At 46.1% G+C, this 10,363-nt stretch overlaps 1 long non-coding RNA gene across 4 annotated transcripts; it reads right to left on the minus strand.

Annotated features, from left to right (window-relative positions):
* Positions 1 to 1,488: 1,488 nt before the first annotated feature.
* LOC119277782 lies at positions 1,489 to 10,250 on the minus strand. Of its 4 annotated transcripts, XR_005137309.1 has the most exons (12): positions 9,660 to 10,250; positions 8,901 to 9,572; positions 8,235 to 8,841; positions 8,087 to 8,137; positions 6,908 to 7,143; positions 5,877 to 6,130; positions 5,119 to 5,767; positions 3,768 to 4,050; positions 2,764 to 3,666; positions 2,339 to 2,679; positions 2,169 to 2,258; positions 1,489 to 2,066 (listed from the first exon to the last, which is right to left on the minus strand). It is a non-coding gene; the product is annotated as an uncharacterized LOC119277782 (long non-coding RNA). The 4 variants fall into 4 exon arrangements; XR_005137308.1 differs by lacking the exons at positions 8,087 to 8,137; positions 8,235 to 8,841; positions 8,901 to 9,572; positions 9,660 to 10,250 and having other exon boundaries at positions 2,339 to 2,422; positions 2,515 to 2,679; positions 6,908 to 8,063; XR_005137310.1 differs by lacking the exons at positions 8,087 to 8,137; positions 8,235 to 8,841; positions 8,901 to 9,572; positions 9,660 to 10,250 and having other exon boundaries at positions 2,919 to 3,666; positions 6,908 to 8,063.
* Between the last annotated feature and the right edge of the window lie 113 nt (positions 10,251 to 10,363).

Below are 10,363 nucleotides of genomic sequence, written 5' to 3' on the forward strand. Positions count from 1 at the left end.
CAGGGGTGGCCTGGCATGCCCTGTTGCCGCGTCCGGACGGCTACCGCGATGGTGCCGGAGGTTATGGCCTCCCGCACGATGGCGGTGGAGGTGGTTCCCTCCCGTTCGGCTTCGGTGCTGCTTCTCCCTCCGTGGGGTGCTTCTCTCCGGTCCTCTTGGCCTCGTGTTTGTGTTCGCAGTGAGGCGGCGTGGGTGGCGGCGCAACCGCGTTGGCACATGGTGGTGGGCGGCAGTCTGGCTGGTCGGCTCCGGTCCGTTGGGCTGTGGGGTTGGAGTGTGGGAGAAATCCTTGCCGGTTCTTCGGCTCCGATGCGGTGACACCTACGGGTGCCAACATTCCTTCCTGGAGGGTGTCAGTGATATCCATCCCCCATCTCCCTCCGTGTGCTGGGGGAAACCCTAGGACAAGTCCGGGCAGCATCGTCGACGGCGTCGCATTCCTTCTTGGAGGTGTTGCTTGGTGCGCGGCGGTTCGGAGCCTCGGGCTGTGATGGTTTGTTTCTGGAGGGCGTAGCAGTGGCGGGTCATCCACACTTTGTCGAGCAGCCGTTGTTAGCATTTGTTTCTTCTTCTTCTTTTTTTGGGCTTGATGTGTTGTTCGCCCCAGTGTTCCTTGTATCGGTATTGGTTGCTTTGGAATACAAAGCGGGGGAAACCCTTTTTTGATAAAGAAGGGGGTATTTTCTTTTGGTCATTTGAACAAACAAGCAAGAAGCACCTTCCGTGTCACATAATTGCAACCATCAGAACAAAAACTTGTTAGATTGTGGATCAAAGATCCATGATAAAATAGGTGCATACATCCTATTTGATGCATTAACACAATCCTCCGAAGGGCATATACACCATGCATAGAAGAGAAGCTAAACAAGGAGGAAAAACCGAATGGAAATCACATCCAAGAAGGATGGTAAAATCCAGACGTACTGATCATCCTCAACCCATCCAAGGCAAGGCCGTACTCGAATCCCGTGGTGGTGGAGTATCCTAGGCGGCGGAGCAGGGAAAGGAATGACACACCAGCGCGACCGGCGAAGACGAAGACACCATTGACTGCTCGTCCTTCTCTTTGGCGCCACACTCCGAGGCACGACAAATGTTTTCATCATTCCAGTTCCCATTGAACTGATGCTTGATTCTGGTGCAAACCTATAAGAAAGAACACATATTTATGTATATTTCATCAAGTATATGCCAGAAATATCAACAAGCGAAACCTATGTTGTTTGACCTCAAGTCCCGTCATCCCATCAATTGTGGTTGTGTACGGAGTGCTTCTCATCCTTGCTCTAGAAACATATTTGTATATGTGAATTAGCTAGTCCCAATCATATGTGTAAATAAAAGGGTAAACATGAACTGGCTATATGAGTTTATTCCAGCATACCGTCCCATGACACGCTTTGTCCCATGACACGCTTTGCATACAGATCCCTTTCCTTATGAGCTGAAGTAAAATGAGCTAGCATCCAGTATTTAGCAGGATAATAAATCCAATATTTTGTCATGTTAGAACAACCAAGTTGTGGCAGTAAGAAAACTTTCCCTAAAAAGAAAGGGGGCAAACAGCGGAAGTACTATTCTGAGCTCGAGCTCAGATGAGCTCTATATCTTAGCCATCAGCTCACGCCTAGATTCGCACCAGCTTTGGTATATCTCATCGTATATGAAGTAGTATATGCTGCCTTTTCAGAGCCCTTGGCCCACTCAACCACCGCTTTTAATGCGAACATTGTCACCGCCCGCGAGGCGGATCAGAAGCGACCGCACTACATGTCCCACGGCTCAGAAGTGAGTCATCTAACGGGATCCATCCAACTAAGGCATTTATTGTGGCAAACCCATCGTCCCTTCCTCCCGAAGATTCGTTCCCCTCTGTCTCCATCTTCTCCCTCTTCACCAACAAGGGCATTCAGGTCTTCAGTCCCTGCGGCTCCAAATGGATCATAGTCGCCAGTCCTTTCTTCACCACCATGATCCGCCTCCATGTAAGCCTGCAAGCGCGGCTGCTCTTCATATGATTCATCTTCATCTGAGACCAATCCAGCGACGTTCGAGAAGGAGCTCTGTTGCGGACGCACAAATGCTTCAGATAATCAGGGGTCGGTCGGATACTTAATCAAACTACTAATGCATCCAAAAAGATTCGCATGTAAACTTTTGGTCACCTCAAATGATCCGTAGGACACCACCAAATCTGCAGTGTCTTCAGATTCATTTTCTGCTACCTGGTTCACACAGCTCTTCCCCCCTGAAAGCTGAAGACATACCACTAGCATTAATCAGAAGAACCAATAAAGATTAGCCAAGAAGAAAGCAGATGATCACTACAGCGTACCTCGTTGATGATCGCCGGCAAGGCATATCTGGTGAGCCATGTGAGTACGGAAGCAAATACACCGCTGCCTGATGCCTCCATCTCCTTCTCCGCTCAAACACAAGCTCGCCGGCGTCATGGGGCATTTACATGGGGGATTTTTTTTACATACGAAAACATCATGCCAAACAGTTTACCTGCTGTGAAGCATCGACGGCCGGAACTTAGATTACAATCCAGAAATCAGATAGCGAACGAGAACACATCTGCATCTCTTTCAATATTCAGGAGTGTACAAGTTTTCAGATAACGAATCAGAACAATTCAGCCACTCCCGCTGCACCAACAGGCCAAGGTTTTACCTTCAAAAGCATGCACACAAATTCATCAAAACCTGGGGACAAGCCAACATTTTGGAACAAAAGCAGTGACACAATCTGACATACTAAAAAAAGGGCAGCCCCAGTGCATGTAGCTCCCGCTTGCGCAGGGTCTGGGGAAGGGTCCGACAATCTGACATACTCCGTATATTATATTACTCATGCACTGTCTGGAAAGTAACCACGGTCTGATCACACCGAAGCTAAAACATGATACCTACATTCATATGCCTCAATAGCAAATAAGATAACTGAAAGACATCATGAGCCACATCAGCTTCTACATTCCATTTGCCAGGTGCCAGCCTTAGTTCCATTGCTTTATTACAATGATTTCGTCGGTGCCCCTCGACGCCATAGTTCTTGCATTTGGCAGGCTTCGAAGGTTGCTTGGGGACATCACCAGGGTCAGGGCATGTAGTTCGCTTATGCCCTTGCTTTCTGCAAATTATGCAAAACCTAGTCCTCTTGCTTAGAACTTCATATGGAGCCTTCTCCATACTTGTCATTGGCCGTCCCATATCTTTCTATTTTGCTGGAGCCAGTAGTCCTTCCAACATGTTGCTTATCCTGGACACAGAATCATTGTCCACTAAATGAGCAGTACCTCCATCAACGATCATGTTTTGTTCCACTGCAACCATCTCCATGGGGCTCTGATTTACGGCACCACTGTCCGCCAGTCTGGCCAAGACCATCCCTAACTTCTACATAGGGTACCATCACTATCAAGTTGGACTTGAACAACTACAGCAACCGATTGTAGGCTTCAACGCTAGTGTCGCCCAGCCTGACTAGATCCATGGCGTGCAAGTACATCATGAAGTGTCTGTACGATAAAGGGTTGTTCTGTATGCTGTCCTTTTGGCATTGTATCAAATGAGGTGGCAGAACGTCGCAAGCATCCCTCGTCCATCTCTTCACTATATGCTTAGCTGGTATTTCTTTAGCCCCAATGAAATCGAGCACCTGCACAAAACATTTTTTCCTGATTTCAGGCCCATGCTTCATATGTGATAGCTTCGAAATTAGATATACGTCATTCACCAAACGCAGACACTCTAACATACCTTCAGTACATAGCTACACAGCAGGCCCATGTGTGCAAATTTCCCACACTCGCAGTCGAATTCATTGCCCAAGCATTGTAACCTTGTATGAAATTTTCGACCACTTCTCTCTTTTCTCTGCTTCACTATAGATCGTGATGTATGTCTTATGTTTTTGAATCTCTTCAACCTGAAAAGCCCCGCACTCATACAAAATGTGTCCAAAATGCTCAAACATAGCCCTCGTGTATATCTTGCTAGCATGCCTCTCCACTGCAAGGTTCGCTCTCAGTAGTGGTCAACCCTGAAATTTTGACACCCATCAGTATTAAAAATTTGTTTCTTATGCAGCAATGGGCAGCCAAGCCAACAGTTAAAACATAATCCCTCCGTCCCATAATATAAGAGCGTTTTTTACACTAGTGTAGTGTCAAAAACGCTCTTACATTATGGGATGGAGGGAGTACTAAAAAAGGCTAAAATAAACAGACAATATGCTTACAATCCTAGTTCGTTTCTCCTCGTAGTTCTCCTCAGACTCCCTGTCAAACTGAAGCCTCATATGGTTCACTCTCACTCCTTTGTGTGCTAGTCATCTTCACACAAAACACACCCTTAAAAAAGGCTTATACCATTTATGCCTAATCTCAAAAAGCTGTGTCATGTAAGGATGTGTTCTCAGCTTGTATTTGTCAAGCAACATTTCCCATCCTCTCTCAAATTCATCTACTGTCAACATGTGGTTTACCACTTTAGGCCTCGTTTGACAAGAAGGGTTTTCAAGTCTCTAGAGGGATGGGGATTGGAGGGGATTTGGTGGATCCCTCCCCTCCACCCAATTCCCCTCACATCCATTCATCTTCCTAAAAAAACTCGTTTGGTAGGGGGAGCATGGAGGAGGCGTGCGCTGCCGCTGCGCTCGAGGCCGGGCTTCCGCGAGTCTCTCCACGAGGGTTCTGAAACGCATGGGTATAAGAGGATTGGAAGGGACCGGAGGGGGGTGGGTTGTGCAAACCCCACGTATCAAATGGGCCATCGGGACTTTATGGGGTTTCTGGCCCTCCCGGGGACTATCCTCTGAAAACCCCCTCAATCCCTCCATGTCAAACAAGGCCTTATGGAATTCTTCTTTGAACTCGTTTTTTTGGTGTACAAAACTCCCAACGAGTCCTTTGCTTTTTATTTAGCACATGCCATTTGCACCACCGATGAGTCGTGTCTGGCATGATGCTTTTGATAGCTAGCTCCATTGCACGATTTTGGTTTGAAAAAATAGATACACATCAGTTCACAACTATCGTCATCCACCCATACCATATAAACATCTATGAACCTACTCAGACGTTCGTAGCAACAGAAAAACAAGTTTCACCTGTGAGTATGGTGACTGGTGGAGATCCACCCATCATTCTGACGAACTCCAAGAATAGCCAGTCGAAACTCTTTTTTGTCTCATCCTGGACTAGCACGCCCATCATTATCACACTCTGGAAATGATTGTTGACTCCAGCAAACAACCTGAAAGGCATATCATACAGGTTGGTCCTGTATGTGGTGTCAAATGTTATCACGTCTCCAAAAAAATGTGTACTGCAACCTTCTGGTACCAGTTGCCCAAATAAGGTTCTTGATCCTGCCCTCAGTGTCAGCCTGAACCCAGTATGTGAAATGCAGATCCGTGGCTCCAATGTCTGCAAAAACTTCCACTGTCTTCCTCACATCATCATCCGCTTGGTCCCTGTTTATCTGCCCACACAGATTTCGCAATGACCTTTTGGTGAAGGGAACATTCTCCATTGAACCGAAAATGCCACCTATGATACTATAAACCTTGCCCAGATTCACATTGTTTTGCCTGAGTTGCTTTATGAGATCTCTCAGGTACACGTCAATATGCTTATGTGATGGACAATGGATTTTGTCAGCAAAATTAGGCGAAAGTGAGTGCTTATGATTTTCTCTATGCTCTGCAATATACCGCCCATTATCTTCTGCCCGTAGAAGTCTACACCAGCTTTACCCTGCATCAGGTTATGTACAAACTTTCAATCAGCTTCTAAGATGAAACTTGTACTCCAATGTATGTGATTTACTGACAACAAATATCTCACAGCAACAAAATGTACTCACCGAGCAGCCACAGACTATTTCCTGTATGCATTTTACCCACTCCACATTTGGCCGACTCTTCCCGTAGCGAATGACAAAACATTTTTCCCATGAATACAGATTGTAGAAGTCATAAGCCTCGCCCAAGGAGTCAAATGTAGTACCAAGAACATTTTCAGCAGGCTTCTCTGCAAAACATCTTACAGCCTTCTCGAACGCACTGATTCGATTCGGGACACGGTGTCATGCTTGGTGCAGCAGCACCAATCCTCAGCCTGCAAACACCAGGCAGTAAGCATGAATTATCTCAATGCATGGTACAAACTCCTCTGAACACACAAAGCTATAGGTGCCTGATTTCTTTACTGCAGTCCAGTTTTCTTTACTGTAGTCTTTGCATCGCTGATATCAAGGGGATTCAGTTTAATTCAGTTTGCTAACTACTCTGAACCCAAAAACGTATAGATCCCTGATTTCTATAGTTTTGTCATTTTTATGTACTATTTTTTTTCATCAGTCATCACTCAAGGAAGCTTTTCATTATTTTACTCTCAAGTATCTGAATGCAGTGAACTTACTCCTCCCAACCCAGACAATTAGAGCTGCCTGATTTTTTTTACTGCAGTCATTTTTTCTGTTCTAAAATCTTTGCATCTCGCACATCAAGGAACTTCAACTAAATACAGTGTAAAATCTACTCTTAAACCATATTTCTATAGTTGCCTTATTTACTCACTGCTGTCAATTATGCTTTACTAAGAACTTTGCATCTCCGATGACATAACATTTTTTATCTGAATGTTAATTATGTGAATCAAGTTTAGTTACTTATCTGAACCCACAATACTATAGCAGCCTGGTTTCGTTACTGCTAGCATTTTTCCTTAATTAAAATCTCTGTATGTCTCATATCATGGGTGGTTCAAGTAAATGCAGTCTGCTAAATACTCTGAATCCAGAAAGCTATAGCTGCCTCATTTCTCTACTGACGTCAATCTTTATCTACTGACATCTTTGCATCTCTGATAACATAAGGAAGCTTTACCACTGACCTTTGCATCTCTGATTCCATCCGGGCGCCAGGGGATTCCTCTTCCCCGTCGAGAGCTCGGACTTTGGAGGGGAGCTTTCCCTTCTGCCCGCTGCAGCCTCCGCCGCCGCCAAGATCTGTGCTTCGCCGCTCTCGGCCGCCATCTGCTGCTCCGGCAGCGCTTGCTCCGCCACCACCGCCATTCACAACTACATGGGGGAGGCACCAGACTCTCCTACCCCCTCAAGAAGAGCAGATCTAAATCATGGGGAAAAGCAAATCATAGTCAAAAAGCTAACTCAGATGCGCTAGACAAGCTCGCGCGGCGAAGAAAGCATCCGCGTATCTGCCGATCGGCTGCACAAAAAGCTCCATGGATCGCCGCCGCCGCTCCGAATCTCTATCTCCCACTCGTTACCTTCAAACCACCACTCGCCTTGCAAAAGAACACGTTGGACCCTGCATTCAATTTGACTCAGGGCCGGCCGGACGGTAAAGCGAACTTCCTGATCCACGGATCAGACGGCGGCTCCGATTCTGATCCATGGAACAGCTCCCCGGCGGCAAACTTTCGTCATCCCGATCGTTAAACCTGGCCCAGTGTATACCGCTGCCGTGTACGTATTCCAGAACAGTACTCGATTTCTAAACGACCAACAGCGGTAGTATAAAATAATCGCACACATCCATAGGCGCCAGCCAACGCTGTGGATAACGAGAGCATTTGAGCTCGTGCACAGTTACTCCGCGTCCGGCAAACAGAAACTAATATACATCCAAGAAACTAAGGACGGATAGGAAAAGTAATTGTAGCAATAAAGGCCATCCCTCATCATGTATTATTTACCATCGATTATTGCCCAAGAACACATCTAAATTTAACATGAACAAATGTACAATTTTTTTGTTTTCAAATTCACAGTTTAACTACAAATATACTTGATGAGGTTTGCAAGATCATCCATTAATTTGTTGGGTGCAAGTTCCCTGAGCTAGTAAGAAATAGAGATTCACAAGTAAAGAGCAGAAGGATCACCTCTCGCCCTCTCTTTCGTTGTTGAAGAGTGCAATGTTCCCACCCAAAGATAGGTAAAGCTAAAGCTACTTAATGGCATCCCTAGCTTCATCGAGAAGTATTTATATTTCCACTTAGACCATGGCATATGAAAATGAAAACATATATAAATAAAGTGCAATTTACCATTGCCAGAATGGCTACTGGCATCTATCCAGCTCCAGTGCCCTTTGCTTCCTACAGAAAAATTAACATTAATGAGAACAAAATTACCAGATAAAAAACTGATACACTCTGGCTACTGTGAGAATACATGCTTCTGTGAAAAAACAACCTTTGTCAAGAGGTAAGTAGCCCACAAAGCATTTGCTGAGAAAATTGGAGCAGTAACACGCAAACGATCTCCACCAACACTTGGATGTTTAGAGCGTTTACCAACTTAGTAGACCGATCAAATATTTCAGGCACATTTTTCAGTAACATGCCACCAAATGCTTCCAGCTATCAAAACGTCAACCCAGGATACATAGTGTCACCGATAACACGACCAAGGGGATACTCAAAATAAAGGCAGCAGAAGATAATTCAGCCATGTATTCTAACTGTGTTTTCGCTTTACAAATAACCTGCACATTATTAAATTATTCAGCTGTTTGTGAGGCTCTTACCAAGTCCTATCATCAAACCAGTTCCAGAACTCATAGATTCCATTCTTGACAGAAACTGCACAAGTAGGGTTATTCAGAACCGATACAGTACATAACTGCATCAAGCCAGCCTTTTCATGTTCCTACTGTAAGCACTTGTTTGCTACATACTTCCACTAATCATCCATAGTAAGGGTGAACTACCAATCACCCTCGTCACAGACCTTGGTGCAGAACCACACGGGGGTTGAACCCTCTCCTGATGTTGCGACCGTGTGGAAGGAGGGAGACAACCTCCGTCACTCCACGCCCTTGAAGACGGGCAGATCAAAAAACTTTGCGTCGAGTGGAACATCCGCCATACTTCTGCCTACCCCTCTTCCATGAGGTGGATTTCGGCAGCCCCTCCATCCCTAGCGGATGACAGAGAGTGGAGATGAGAGTTGCGTGCCCGATGGTGACACGTTTACATATTAAATTCAGAAAACCATGATATTTTAGTATAACAAGTAGATGCTAAAAAAATCTATCGTTAAATAAAGTGGTTGGTGCTATAATTCTTTGCTATGGTCCTACAAAAACTATTAAGCTGGTTCAGAAATTAGTATGACTACCATACGGTAAATTTGAAGTACAAGCTGTCAATCTTTTCAAGAAAACAATATGTGTTTGCTTCTTTAAGAAAGGAAAAGTATCAGGAACTCTCACAAAATATTCTGCAAACAATTATAATTCAAGAAACAGAGAAGCATGGCCTGAAGCAGATCAACAACATAAAACTTGACAACCTGTATCATTCCTAGGACTAAATTAGGAGGAAACCAAAAAAAACATCCAGAATTTACATGCCAACAGAGAACAAATTGATGACCAAACAAGACTTAGTTCTGGAGTACTAATAAGAAAGATAGATACATGGATGATGGTTAAGCGTCACAGATAACTTAGTAGATACATGGATGATGGATAACTCGTCAGGCCCATGGAGCTATCACAGCATGGATAACTCGTCAGGCATAACATAGCTGCAACCAACACAAGAGAGGTGTTCTAGATAAATAGATACATAGGTAGACACAGATAAGAATCAATAGGGGATCCCATGCACTTACCTAAAATTTGTCTTCGGAAGGTTTGTGCATGGCTGGTGAAGGTTGCGGCTGATGGGGCTATCCACGGCTGTGACTCCGAGGCAGCCGGATGGGTAGGGGGCAGCAGACGGATGGAGCTCGGGGGTGGCGGATGGCCGAAGCTTGCTATCGGGGTCGGCGGATGGATGTCCAGCTGCTACTTGCGGCTCTACGACTCAGATCTTTGGCTTGGCATCGCCGGAACCAACGACCAGAAGCCGCGCCAGTCCCCTACTGCGCGGTCCCCAGAGACCTCACCGGCGCACCCGATACCGCGGCGGCTACCCGGCCTGGGCCTCCATGCCGGCGGCATCGTGGCACGGACAGGAGACCCTGCCTCGCGAGACGGAGGGATCTGACGCTGCCACCACTCGAAGACTCCCTCCCGTGTGCTCCCGTGAACCAAATCGGGAAGATCAGGGGATATGAGGCTGGAGGAGGTGGAGCTCGGGATGGGAGATGAAGAGGGCACGGGCATAGGCGGCGGCATGTAGTGTATTTGGCGGAGAAAGAGGCGGCGGCGGAGCAGCAGGGAAGAGGCAGGGGTTGAAGGAGAGGATAGGAAAGAGAGAGAGGGGTCGCGTGTGTTGGAAACCTTAGCGGGGAAGGAAACGAGAGATATTTTCCTCTCCAGGCTCGATCCCGATTGGGCCCCCAAATAGTGCGAATGTGATGAGGTGTCCGTC

This window comes from Triticum dicoccoides, chromosome 3B (genome assembly GCF_002162155.2).
Source record: "Triticum dicoccoides isolate Atlit2015 ecotype Zavitan chromosome 3B, WEW_v2.0, whole genome shotgun sequence".
Taxonomy (NCBI): Eukaryota; Viridiplantae; Streptophyta; class Magnoliopsida; order Poales; family Poaceae; genus Triticum; species Triticum dicoccoides.